Source organism: Sciurus carolinensis, chromosome 3 (genome assembly GCF_902686445.1).
Source record: "Sciurus carolinensis chromosome 3, mSciCar1.2, whole genome shotgun sequence".
Classification (NCBI taxonomy): domain Eukaryota; kingdom Metazoa; phylum Chordata; class Mammalia; order Rodentia; family Sciuridae; genus Sciurus; species Sciurus carolinensis.
Genome location: NC_062215.1, coordinates 58,154,864 through 58,168,799, shown reverse-complemented (window position 1 = coordinate 58,168,799; position 13,936 = coordinate 58,154,864). Strand labels below are relative to the sequence as shown.

The 13,936-nt window shown below is 35.4% G+C and overlaps 1 pseudogene; it reads right to left on the bottom strand.

Annotated features, from left to right (window-relative positions):
- Window positions 1–8,123: 8,123 nt before the first annotated feature.
- Window positions 8,124–12,796, bottom strand: LOC124979390 (olfactory receptor 1-like; annotated as a pseudogene).
- Window positions 12,797–13,936: the final 1,140 nt, after the last annotated feature.

Here is a 13,936-nt window from a genome sequence, read left to right as displayed (position 1 = left end):
GATGTGATTCTTTCTTGCATAAACTCTGACATCCCTATCCCACACCATGAGATGATCATGCAAGGGTTCCCTGGCCAAGGCTGCACTAGACCATTTTGCAGTTGAACCCCTCCATCTGTGAGCTCAATGAAACTTTTTATACATTGTGCTAAGTATTTTATTGTGCTCATGAAAAGCTGGTACAATTGTTTTTTTAATATATGGTGCTGGAAGAGTTGAATTTCCATATTCAAATTTTTAAATTTTAACCCACATCTCATTTTCTATTTTTACAAAGTGGATCATAAACCTTACTATCTATATGAGTACTGAGGAGAGTCTCTGTGACATCATACTCTGTAGAGCCAGAGAGGTCCCCAAGCAAAAGCCAAGGTGGAGATTGAGCTGGATGGATGTGCAGTGGTTTCAAGTTGTAGCCACTAAAGTCAGTTGAGATCACTGTAATATTTATCAGAATAAGAGACTGAGAAAACTTAGAATAGAACATCAGAAGTGTGTATCTCTAAGGAACATGCTTTTCTGCCAAAGGACATAACAGTACTTTAGACTACCATTTGGCCATTTTCTGATTCATGAGTAGGTTAATATGCAAATACCAGGGTTGCTCCTGTACAAGAGGTAGTTGATATTGATCATCAAGGCTAAACTTCATTACTCTACACTACTGGAATAGAGAAGGCATTGTCTGAAATCATGGGGAATTCTTTGGGTGTCACTTTATGATTCAAAGTCCATTGACAAATAGTAAATGAAAAGTATAAATCTCCATAAAGGAACACCAATAAAGATTCAGGTTCATAGAAAGGAAATTTGTAATGCGCTACTATGTGAATAACCTCCAGGTGATGATGGCTAAAGGACAATGGATGTTGAGAAAGTTCATATATACCAAACCTGGCTTCATGATCAAATGCAGGGCCAAAATAATCTTGGCATTAGGAAGTGATGTGATATAATGATATAAAATGATAATGGTTGTGCTAGGTGCTCTTAAGGATTTCCCTAGAAAAGCATCCAAATGTGGTACAAATGTCAATTTTTCAAACTGGCATGAGAAAGCATTGAACATGGTCTGGGAGGTTCATTTTCTCTCATTCCTGTAAATTTTCTTTATATCTCATGTGATCTTATCATAGTAGTCTGATCCTTGTTAACTGCATTTTTTCCTCTCCTAGATACTGTGGTAAGCAATATGGGGAGTAATAACAGGTTCTGCCATCTTTGCAATGTTTCTGAAACATGAGTTTTGTGGTGGTACTCTATTCAAAGACCACTGATGGCTACCTGTTATCTACAGGATAAAGCCTAAACTTTTAAACATCTAAGATATGTTGGGACATTCATACTGTGGTCCGTAATGATCTTCATGGGTTCTGCAGGCATCCACCTTCACCTGCTGAAATATAGGTTCTAACTATACAAGTAAACTGCCCCTTCACTACCCAGGCAACAAAAAAACATCCGTCCTGAGCTGCTCAGCATCCTCACCTCCCACAAAGGATGGTCAAATGTGAACAGACGCTGTCATCAGCCACCAATACAGGACTCTAGAAGAATTTGTCTCTGTGAGGTCCTGGCTAATTATTTGGTCTTTAATGAGTTTCTCCAGCATTGGTACTCCTTTGGGATGCAGAATTCCTCAGGCTCCTGTGTGTAGTGGGGATAAATGAGAAGGGATGATTCAGTTAGGCGAAAACTACATAGACTATTACTTCCTGTATCAGAAGTAAGAGAAGGATCAGGGCCCTGGAGTCACCCTCAACTTGACGGGGTGAGTTTGCAGAAAGTTAGATAAGCTCTTGTCTGCTTTTCAAATATGATTGTCTTAATTCCCAGGTTGTATGAGTTTCTGCAGAATCTTTTTTCAGGTTTGTTAAGTTTCCTCTTTTCCATCTTTCTGCCTCCCAAAACTTTCCCACATGGCTTGAATATTTTGATTATTATTCACTATTATAATATTTTTCTTAAAAATGTTAATATCACTGATTGTGAAATATATTATCAACAATTCTATTAGTTTAACATAATAACAGCTGTTTGATGTTGGGTTGAGTATTGTAATTTTTAATTCTCCTCCTCCTCCTGCTTCTCTTCCTTCTTCTCCACCTCCTTCTTGTCTTCCTCCTCCTCCTTCTTTCTCTTCTTTGCACTTGCCTTCAGAGATTTTAAAAATTCTGCACAAGCCTCTCAAATATTATTATTTAATTTTATCAGAAGGTGGTCAGTAATCGGTATTTTCATTGCAGTATATGTACTTTCTACTTAAGTGCAGATTATTGACCACAGTATTTCCATCACCTGGGTAATCATATAAAATGTAAAAGTTCAGCTACAGAACCAGAGTGAGTTTTTAAATAGAATCCCCGGGCAATTTTCATATCTATTAAATTTCATAAACACTGCCATAGGTGATTCTTATGTGCAGTCCAGAATGAGAATTATGAATTTTACCACAGGATAGGATAGGTGTTCCCTGGTTCAGCAGTGACAATAGTGGGTTATATTTCCAGTGCATGATCCTGGCATTTACTCCTATTGGAGAAATCATTCTACTCACTGAGAAGGGACACAACAGTGTGAAAAACCAGGTGCAAAATTTCCCCTACAATAGGCATGACTTGAGAGACTGCTTCAATAGTTCAGGTGAGATGAGATGCCATTATGGATGAGGAATGTGGCCTTGTGATAAGGAGTGGATGAAGAAGCAGGAGAATGAAGTGTGGAATGAACATAGTGGGGTATGTTGTAGTTGATGGTAAGAGAAAAGAATGAATGAAACAATTCACAGACATTTGTTCTGATGCTGAATTCCTTGTTTTTTTTAAGGTGGCGGGTGATAGAGATGAAATGCAATATGATGAGTTTCATTAGAGACCTGGTGTGTTTAGGGTGCCTATGATACATTTAAGGGAAGATAATTGCTATGGGGCATAGATATTGATAGGTTATAGAGAGGTCAATAGCTGAGTTTTATTTACTAATTTTTATTTTTATTTAATTGATTAATTTTTTTCTCTGGTGCTGGAGATTGCATTAGGACCTGTGGATATTGGACAAGCACTCCACAACTGTGCTACATCCTCAGCTTCCACATCTAAGTTTTATATGGTGATATAAGACATTGGAATATGTCAGGTTTATTTGGAGAGTTACATATAGAATTACAATAGGATAGGGTTTAGAAAACTTCATGAAGAACATCAAAATACAAGATACTGATAGAACAGGGTCAAATTATGTTTCCCCAGGATTATAAGCCAGGCATGTAGAGAGAAAATAATGCATTTTGTCTCATAAACCAAGAAGTAAGTGTTTAGAATAGGATGGAATATTCAAACATATTACAAAGAAGTTAAGAAAAATAATTAATGATTGTAGAGGTGATGGACAATTGGATTTTAAAGATAATTATTGAGAATGAGATCAGTTATTGCAGAATGAATACCAGATCATGTTTGAGAGAAAAAATGTTCATTTATTTGCATTGTTAAGGGACACAACTCTCTTTTTTTAAAGATACTAGAGAAAGAACATGAAAGGAAGGAACCAGTCTATCTAAGAATTACTTCTCCTGCTCCAACACTATGTCAATGAGTTGGTAATATTTATCATGGGAGGACTTGTTATTGTCACCACATTCCTACTCATCTTCATGTCCAATATACAAATTTTCTCCTCCATCCTCAAGTTTCCTTCTGTGTGGTGTATCCACAAGGGCTTCTCCACCTTTGGCTCCCATCTCTCTGTGGTGTCACTATTTTATGAAACAATTATTGGTCTCTATGTCCTTCAGCTTATAATTCTACTATGAAAGATACTGTCATGGCTCTGATGAACATGGTAGTGACTCCCATGCTGAACCTATTCATCTATAGCCTGATTAACAGAGATATTAAGGGAGCTCTGAGAAGAGTATTTTGATTCTCTGTATCATGGAAACTTTTGCAATATATACACAATTTTGTCCAGTATAAATATTGTGATGGATATTTAAATTTTATTGCACATTTTCTTCCCATCATAAATATGTCTGTTAAAATGAAATATCACATAATGTTCAATTATTAAAAAGTTGAAGTGAAAAAAATGAATAAAATGGAGATGGGTAGTTGATATAAAGCATGTTCTCAGTAACCTGCTGGAAAGCTTTTCTATTTTTTAATTCTAGCTGACCCTGAAGGCATAATTTAAATCACTTAATTGTAATTTCTGTCCAAAGTTCTTAAACCACTAAATTTATCATGTGTTCCTTTTTAAAACCATACATTTTTGTTAAGTGATATTCTCCTCCCCTAGGTCAATGCCATGATTCAAACAACTCAGGTCAACACTTGCTCTTCTAAATGGAACTTTTCATTCCTGAGTAGAAAATCTTATCTTTTTCTGAGAAAGTATTCACAACATTCTCCTGACCTTTATTTCTTCTACTTTCCTTGTATACATTATTCTTTATTACCCAATCTGTACTTATAATGAACTTTCCATTTACTTTCTTACAGCAGTTTAGTTTGTATTTACTTGGAAACTAAGTCCTCTTGGGACCCTAAATGTTGTTGCCTCAAGCATGATCAAGGAGGTCAGAGTCTGTGTTTCAACCTCACTCTTTAAGGATCACCTTTCCCTCCTTGGTTTCACAAGTTATAAATAAGCATGATTTGTTTACATCCATGATCTTACTTAACTGTGATGATTCCATGAAGGAAAGGGAATTTTATTATGATGTCAAAGACTAAAGAATGTGGAATGTGAACACATCAGTGCTCTACAGTGTGTCAGTACTGAACCTGTTTCAAACTGCAGATTATTTGATTGTGGGTGTTCTTCTCACTCCCCACCACCTCAGAAATAGAATGTGCAGTCTTACATTTTTCAATGTGAACTTCATGTGTCATTGTCTAGGTTTTCATCCTTGGCTTATATGTTTCCTTTTCCCCTGCAACTGGTGACAATGAAATCTGTCTTTTCAACTTCTCTTAAAAGGCACTGACCTCCACATCTCTATAGCCCAGACTTTCTCCACATCAATACATAATAGTTTTTTATTCTCATTTTTGTCCAATGGAAATCTTCACTTGATGATTTCTGCCTCACAGAAATTTGAACTCCATTATCTACCCACATATGCTCTTCATTATACATTGTTTCTGATTTACATAATTTCCATGCAATTACCCAGAAACAAAATGAAATACTGATACATACTATTACATAAATGTACCTTGAATGGTGGGACACAACTGACTAACTTATGTTATGTGCTCATAACAATGAATCTCACTATTACACATAATTAAAATGCATCTATAAAATAATTGAAAAATAATACATGTACCTTGAAACCATTATGCTAATTGAAAGAAGGCAGGGGTAAGGACCATATATTCTGTAATTCTATTCATATGAAATATTAAGTGTAGGAAAATCATAGAGATAGAAGGTCATTCCCAATTGCTAAGTGGTAGTACATCTGGGAATATGGAGAGGAGTTATTAACGGGCACAAACACTCCATTGGGGTAACAGTTATGTTCTAAAACTGAGGTGAAGGTTGCATCATTCCAGGAAAATACACAAAAGCAACTATTTAATTGTACACTTTAAGTGAATAAAATGTTACCTACAATATATGTTAAAAATCTGTGAATAATATGTCTTTAGAGTTCAGAAAATTTGTACACAGACTGTATATTAAATATTTTTGCATTAATGTTAAATTTCTGGTTCTAATAATGATACAGTAATAGTGTACAAGATTGCTCTTGTTTGTAGGAGATTCTGAAAGCTGGACTATTTTTCAGTAAGTGACTGGTCAAAAATTATCAGCAATTGAAAAAATGGTGAGAGAAATGAAAAATGGCGAGAAATGAAAGATAAAGGGAAGAACAGAAGAATGGATTGAGGCAAAAAGATAGGCATATGATATGAACAAATGAAAATTGCCTGATTTGAGGAATACATAGAGTAATAGAAATAAAAACTAATTGGACATTGAGCTGGTAACATTTGCTATGAATATCATAGGTTTAAGTTCAGTCATGCACGTCACTTCTTCAGTGATAATATTTGTAGAAATGCAATTAAATTATGTTTTGCACTTGAGTTAATAAAATGATTATTACTATCTTAGTTTTTATGAATTGGGGTGTAAAAATTCAAAATCTGCTGCAAAAATCATTAGTCTAAATGGAGAAAAAAAGAGCAAAAATAATATCCAAGATATAATAGTAGTAAAAGCTCTTGAAATGAACAAAGATATAGACTTCAAATAATTTGATGTGATTGACCCTGAGGTTTGGGGGGAATAAGTCTGTAAACACTAAGGGGGAGATAATATATGTGGGGCGGAGGGGATTTGGAGTAGAAAACTTTGACAAAGATTATTTTACAGGTGATTTGGAAAATGAGATTTCGAGGGCAAAACCTATCTACAAAATTTCTTATCTAGTTAATTAACCCTTTAGGTGTAAGCACATATATAAAAGAGTTATCTAAAATATGTGAAAATATAATAAACATGGCATCCATGAACCATTTTCTACCAAGAAGTTAATCAAAATAAAAACTCAAAGGTCATAATATTTGAATAATTATCTGAGGAATTCTATTTAACATGAGTAATAATATAAGAAAAAGTATGTTATGACAAGAAATGAAGAGAGCATTTGTAACAAAGTTGTATTTTATTGTTAATAGCAGTAAACAGCAAAATATGTCATAGATAAAAGTTGATCTCATTCCATATAATTAACAGGCACTGCTAAGAAAAGGAGGAAAAATTCCAAACAGCTACTCACATTTAAAAATGACAAAAAAGTAATAAGATCAAACTTACTGATGTCACTTTTCATGGATGTTGATGCATGTAGGTGGTCTATTCTATTTCTGTTTACTTAACATCGTAGCCTCTAATTTCCACATATAGAATTATACTTGGAATTTTGGCTTTATTCAAACTTCAATGGCTGCAAATTCACATAAAGCATGATACAATAATATACCCTGAAAACTCCCAAATAAATAAATAAAACATGTAAGGGTCAGCACACTATATGAAAGTTTGGAAAGACTGTGTTTGGATATCATCAATTGGATGAGATGACTAAGGAAACAAGTGGGTCAAGTCTGGAAACTTTGTCCATGACATAGTGTACTAAGAATTTAAAAATGAATTTCTGTTTTCCTTTCTGATTTGGAAAAAAGTGAGAAGAAAAGAAACTACAATCAGAGCATTTGCAGTCTTGCACAGGGTAAACCCAAGGCCTCCTGTGTGAAATGGAAAGTCATTGAACTTCATATATTTCTATTCACAAAACAGTAACAGTATGTACTTTACTTCCATGATATTGTCAGGAGGGTACAATGAAAATATAAAAGGAATGCTTGCAAACCTCAAATACCAAACCGAAGAGAGTCATCTTTAAAAACTGGATATTTTACCAATCTCTACCTTTTTTGTCCTGCCCTGGGGAAATAAACTCTAACATCTCTGGCTAGTAATAATTAAAGACAAAGACAAATTGAACCAAAGATATGATTTTCCAAAGTGTTAGGAAAAAAAATTACTTAGGGTCAGGATAGGTCAGAAAACAATGTAGACAAGAAAATAAATATGGGGTATAAGAAAGTTAAGAGAGAATGGTATCAAAATTTGTGTAGAATATGTAGAAGATATTAGGAGGAGTCTAGGAGGTTGAGATATTAGTAAATTATTATTGATCTAGATTATGGAGCAATATTTACAAACTATACCATAGTCAAAGCACATTTGGAATAAATTTTAAATATCTAAGGGTAACCTAAAAACCTCACCAAGAGAGATAACATAAACTCTTAGTTTGTAGCTCTTACACTAGGCTTTTGCAGAATTGCCTGGGAAAGACAAAGAGGAAGCCCAAGCCACATCACCAAGACACTCTTCCCCAGTTCAACTACTTAGGTAAACATCCTCTTTTAACATATTAAACAGTTATGTAGAATGCCACTTCAACTAAAATTTCTATGGTGAGGGAAAAATCTAGAATGATATTCTAGTAATAATATTAGAAATTTACTGGATAAAATGTAAATGTTACAAGTGTTACCATAATGAACTGAAGGTAATTTTCTTATTACAAAGGGTTCTTCTTATGGCTCCCTGTTCTCCAGGCTGTAGATTAATGGGTTCACCATGGGAGTCACTTTGTACATCAGAGGCATGACAGTCTCCTTCACAGCAGAATTATTAGCTGATGGTCATAATACAGAGCTATGACTATCCCATAGAACAGTAACACCATAGAAAGGTGGAAGCCACAGGTAGAAAAGGCCTTGTGGATACCCAGAGCAGAAGGAACATTGAGGATGGAAGAGACAATTAGTGCATAGGACACGAAGACAAGTAGGAAAGGGATGACAATAATGAGTCTTCCTATGAAAAATATCACCAACTCATTGACATGCGTGTTGGAGCAAGCCAGTTTCAGCAGAGCAGACGTGTCACAGTAAAAGTGGGGGATCACATTTTCCACACAAAAAGACAGTCTTGGCATGAGCAGGGTGTGCAACAGGACATGGAATGTGGTCACACTGAGGATAGCACCTCCAGGAGACATAACTTGGGGTTCATGATGGTGGTGTAGTGATGGGGGTAGCAGATGACAACATAGTGGTTATAGGCCATAGCTGCAAGGAGAAAACTCCCAATGTCTCCAAAAAACAGGAAGAAGTACATTTGTGTCAGGCACCCTGTATAGAAAAATTCGACCCTGATGTTTTGCAACAGTTTAGGAATGGTCACAGAGAAAAAGCAGAGGTCAGAGAAAGACAAGTTTCTGAGAAACAAATTCATGAGTGTATGGAGATGGGAGTCCAGGCAAATGAGGACAATGAGGAGGAGGTTCCCCAGGATAGTGGTAAGAACAGGGCATAGAACAGTTTCTTGTGATATGGCTTGATGAGCAGGCCCAGGAGGAGGAAATCTAAGATGAGGTTTTGGTTTTTTTCCCCAGTATATTCGCCTCCAGTAGAGTTTTTTAAAATTAAAAAGATTCTTTACCATCCAAATAAAAATAATCATTTTTCTTTCATATATAATCTGATGTTAATTCTACAATAATAGAACTCACCATTATCAAAATAATCATCTATAAACTACAAATGTCTTTATTCTTGATAATCATTAGTGACTTTTGTTGTCTTATTTTCAATATATTTCAATAGTTCATCCTTTTCTTAACACATATATTTGTTTCTAAGACACAAATTGTATTGATCTTTCTCTTACCTTTGTACTGATCATCCCAGGCACATGTAATTATTTCCTGCTCTATGAGTATCTTGCATATTTATGTTCCTTAGGTACTTTTGTAAACCCTGTTATCTTAAAATACTCTATATAACCTTAGGAAAACCTCTTCTTCTCCGAAGGCTTAGATTACCATTTAAAAGTCTGGTGTAGATGTCTCTCTCACCTACAGGATTCTGCAATCCATTGCTTACTGATCATCTTCCCCTGCATGTATCACTAGCATCTTAAGCTCAACAGGTCCCAAATGAATCTTTGATTTTATGGGATCTCTCTACTTATCCTCCTCTTCTTCTACTCTCTTATATTCATTAAAAGTAATACCATATGCAATAAGAAATCTGTGAAATTTGTTTTATTCATTCTCTCATTGTGTCATAAATTCCAACCTATCAAGTCTGATAGTTTCTACAGTCCATTCTTCTGCTGAGATAGATGAAAGATAGAAAAAAGTCTCTCAGTATATGGGTACTCAAATGTATGGCCTGTGTTACAGATTGGAGATGAACTGTCCCTGAAAAGTTCATATGATAATGCAAGTATATGTACAGGTGAAATGATTAGATTATGAGAGTTGTAACAGAATTGGTGGATTAATTCATTTGACAAATTAATAGTTTAAATGGGTTTCCAGATGATAAGTGTAAGAATGTGGGGTATGTGCCTTTGGGGATTTTATTTTCTCTCTGGTTCCTTGTTTGCTCTGCTTCTTGGCTGTTACAAACTGAGCAGCTTTCCTAAACCACATTCTCCTACCACAATGTTCTGCTTCACCTTAGGCACAGAGCAATAGAGTTTGTGAATCACAGACTGAAACATTGTAAACCATTAGTCAAAACCAATTTTTATTCCTCTAAGTTCTCTTGTCAGGTTTTGGTCAGAGAGACAAAAAGCTGACTAACAAAACCAGTCATCTTTGTCTCTTTAGTTAGAGGAACAAAGTCTTCAGCAAACCCTTAACAGATTAATTAGAATAAAAACTTAATCAATTAAAATATCATCAGATTCAAACACCTAAACAATGTGTCCACAACTGATTTATGGCTAGACTGCTTAACCAAAAAACAAAAACAATAACAATAAAACCAAAACAAGAACAAAACAAAACAAAAACCATTCTGAACATCAAATATCAAATGATTGACATGGGATTTGATTTTCACAAGAGTTTCCCTGGAATACATTTTCTTCCCAGAAAAGTCATATATAGTTATAGAGTTCAATCCTGGGGCCCTCACTTATATTCTCTTCTCTGAGAGAGGAGAGGTATCTGCATCTTGATTTGGGGTTAGGTATGCCTTTGCTTTGCAGTTCTTTAAGAAATTTTTACTTGTGCCTTGCTTTTGACATGTCTTGAAATTCTTTTTAGTGGTGTAATCAAGGAACTACTGGGGAATTTGAGATTCACTTGGAGAGACTTCCTGAGACCCCTGACTGGTGACATTGCTACTTCATCCACCCTTTATCACAAGATGACCTTCCTAGACCACAATAATATCTTATCTCACCTGGACTATTGAAGCAGTTTTCACATCATGTCCCTGTTTCTATGTCTCCAAATCTTTCTCCTTCAATAAACTTCATTCACACAGTGGCATGCAAAGTTGGAAAGATGATCAAATTTTGCCTGTTGAGTGCCTTACTATATTATCATTGGTCTTAAGAAAAAGGATAGTCATTTTCAAGGCACAAATTATACTTCATTATTTGACCTGTATCTTCCCTGCCACCGCCGGGTGTCTTCTGTCCCAATAGTGACTCTTGCATCACACTCTCCAGCAATGCTGGATTTAAGCTGGTAAATTATTGTCTCTAGCATTTTATACACAGTGTTTCTACAGCCTATCATTTTCTCCCTTCTGCTTCCTGTTTGCCTGTAATATCCTGATTTATCTTTCAAGGATATTATATGGCACTTGCTAAGACAGATATTTCTCATTTCTCCAGATCATGTGAGTCCTGCTGCAGTCATAACACTTTTTGTCTTGATCACTGGTGGATAGCTGACTTCCCACCAGATTGGAAATTCCATGCAGGAATCATCTTGTCTACCTCACACCTGCAGCAGGGCAGCACCTGTCATTGTGCCTGATGTGGCCAAGACTTCATCATAATTTTTGATTGTCCTTCAAGCTAAGACAGATTCGTTCAACATTAAAGGCAATGAACTCCTACTGAGTTAGAAATATTTTCCTACTAAAACTTCCCAGAATTAGAATTCACCAGATTTAGCCATTCGGCACTAAATTTTAACATTAGTTTACCAACTTCACAGTTGTAATTTTGATCTTACAAAAAATATTAAAGTACTTTGATTGTGCTATACTTTTCAGTAATACCAGTGACTCAAATCAACTATCCTTAGAATTTAATTCATATGATCCCATTGATATTGATGTGGAAAAATAAATATAATGAACATTTTGTATCATACAGGGTAAAAAGAAAAAAGATGCATCCTTCTTCAAGTCTTTGCTTAAGTTCTTCCTCATATGTCCACACCATAAGTGATGGTTAATTGTATCTGTCAAACTGGCTAACATTGATACAAAGTTTTTCTCAAATACCAGTTGTAAATGTTTCTATAAAGGTATTTTATGAAATATTAAAATTGAAATCATTAGACTTTGAGTAAAGTAAATTACCCTCTGTTTTAGTCAGCTTTATTGCTGCTGTGACTAAAAGACCTGACCAACACAACTGTAGAGGAGGAAAACTTTATTTAGTTCTCGTGGTTTCAGAGGTTTCAGTTCATACATAGGAGGCTGCCTCTATTCATCAGGGCTTGAGGTGAGACTTAACATCATAGTGGAAGAGTATGGCAGAGGAAAACAGCTTACATAGTGATCAGGAAGCACAGTGAGGGCTGGGGATATAGCTCAGTTGGGAGAGTGCTTGCCTTGCAAGCACAAGGCACTGGATTCAATCCCCAGCACCACCAAAAAAAAAGGTAGTGGTCCTCACTTGCCAGATACAGGTATATACCCCCAATTCACACCTCCTCCAGCCACACTCTACCACTTCAGTTACCACTCAGTTAATCCCCATCAAGGGATTAATTCACCGATTGGGTTAAGGTTCTCCTAAGGTAATCCTGTCTTCTCTGAACCTTCTTGCATTTTATCACACATGAGCTTATGAAGGATATCTCACATCCAAACCATTACTTCCTTTAAACTGTGATGAGCCTTGTATAGTCATTTGAAGGACTTAACAAAAAAGTCTTGAGTTTCTGAACATGAAGAATACTTCCACCAGAATGCTCTGTAGTCAAGACTGTAACATTCTATTCTTTCCTAGGACACCAGTATGTGGGCCTGCCATGCAGTTATCAGACTTATCAGTCTGCAGCTCCATATGCAATATATCTTTAAAATAAATCCCTCATCCAAACATACACATTTCTGCTTTCTTCTGCACAACCCTGACTAGTAAAATATAATTTTCCTCCAAACTGTTAAATAAAACAGAGGAGGAGCATTAAGAGATGTAGGAAGCTCATACCTGAGCCCATACTGCTGTAAGCTTCATCCTGCTGATGGTGTTTAATAAAGTTACACAAGTGTTTTTTACATGTGGACAAAATATGTTGGAATTAAAGTAGGAAGAAACATGTAAGAAAATCATGCAATTTGTTTCTCAATATTTTACATTCCCTTAAATGAGATTATCTCTTGTTTCAGGAATCAGTTCAGGGATCACAAATCAGAGACATCACCTGCTGATGTTTTCATTGATAACCCAGTTGTCAAATCCCTATTTCTAAACCTGGTTAACATACAAAAACCACCTAGATCAATATCTGTAATATCTAGTTTACATGCAAATTACCAGGGAATTGTGTGAAAACACTGATTCTGGTTCTATAGTTCAGAATCTAAATTTCAAACTTATGTCAATAATTATGTCAATAGGCTTGAGTAGAAAATAAATTTCCATTAAAACTTCATACTAATTAGCCCCCGCAGATAAATTTAATCACAATCTCTAGGAGGAGTACAGTGTATAGTTTTCTTTTTTTGACCTTTTTAGATCTTTTAATTTGTTCTAATTAGTTATACATGAAAGTCAACTGCATTTATACATTTTGATAAATCATGCATAATTGAACATAATTTCTCATTTTTCTAATTGTACATATTGTAGGATCACATAAGTCATACAATCATATATGTATATGAGGTAATAATGTCTATTTCACTCTACTATCCTTCCTTCCCCCATACCCCTTCCCCTCCCTATACTCCCATCTACCTTATATAAAGTAACTCTATTTTTTTCTAGACCTTCTCCCTTATTGTGAATTAGCATCTGCATATCAGAGGAAACATTTGGTCTTTGGTTTCTTGGGTTTGGCTTATTTCACTTAAAATGATATTCTCCAACTCCATCCATTTAGCAGCAAATGCCTGAATTTCATTCTTCTTTAAAGCTGAGTAATTTTCCATCATATATATCATATATATATCACATTTTCTTTACCCATGCATCTGTTGAAGGGCACCTAGTTTTAGCTATTGTGAGAATTTGAGCTGCTATAAACATTGATATTGCTGCATCTTTGTAGTATGCTGATTGTAAATCCTTTGTGTATAAACTAAGGAGTGGGAGAGCTGGGTCAAATGGTGTGGTTCCATTCCAAGTTTTCTGAGGA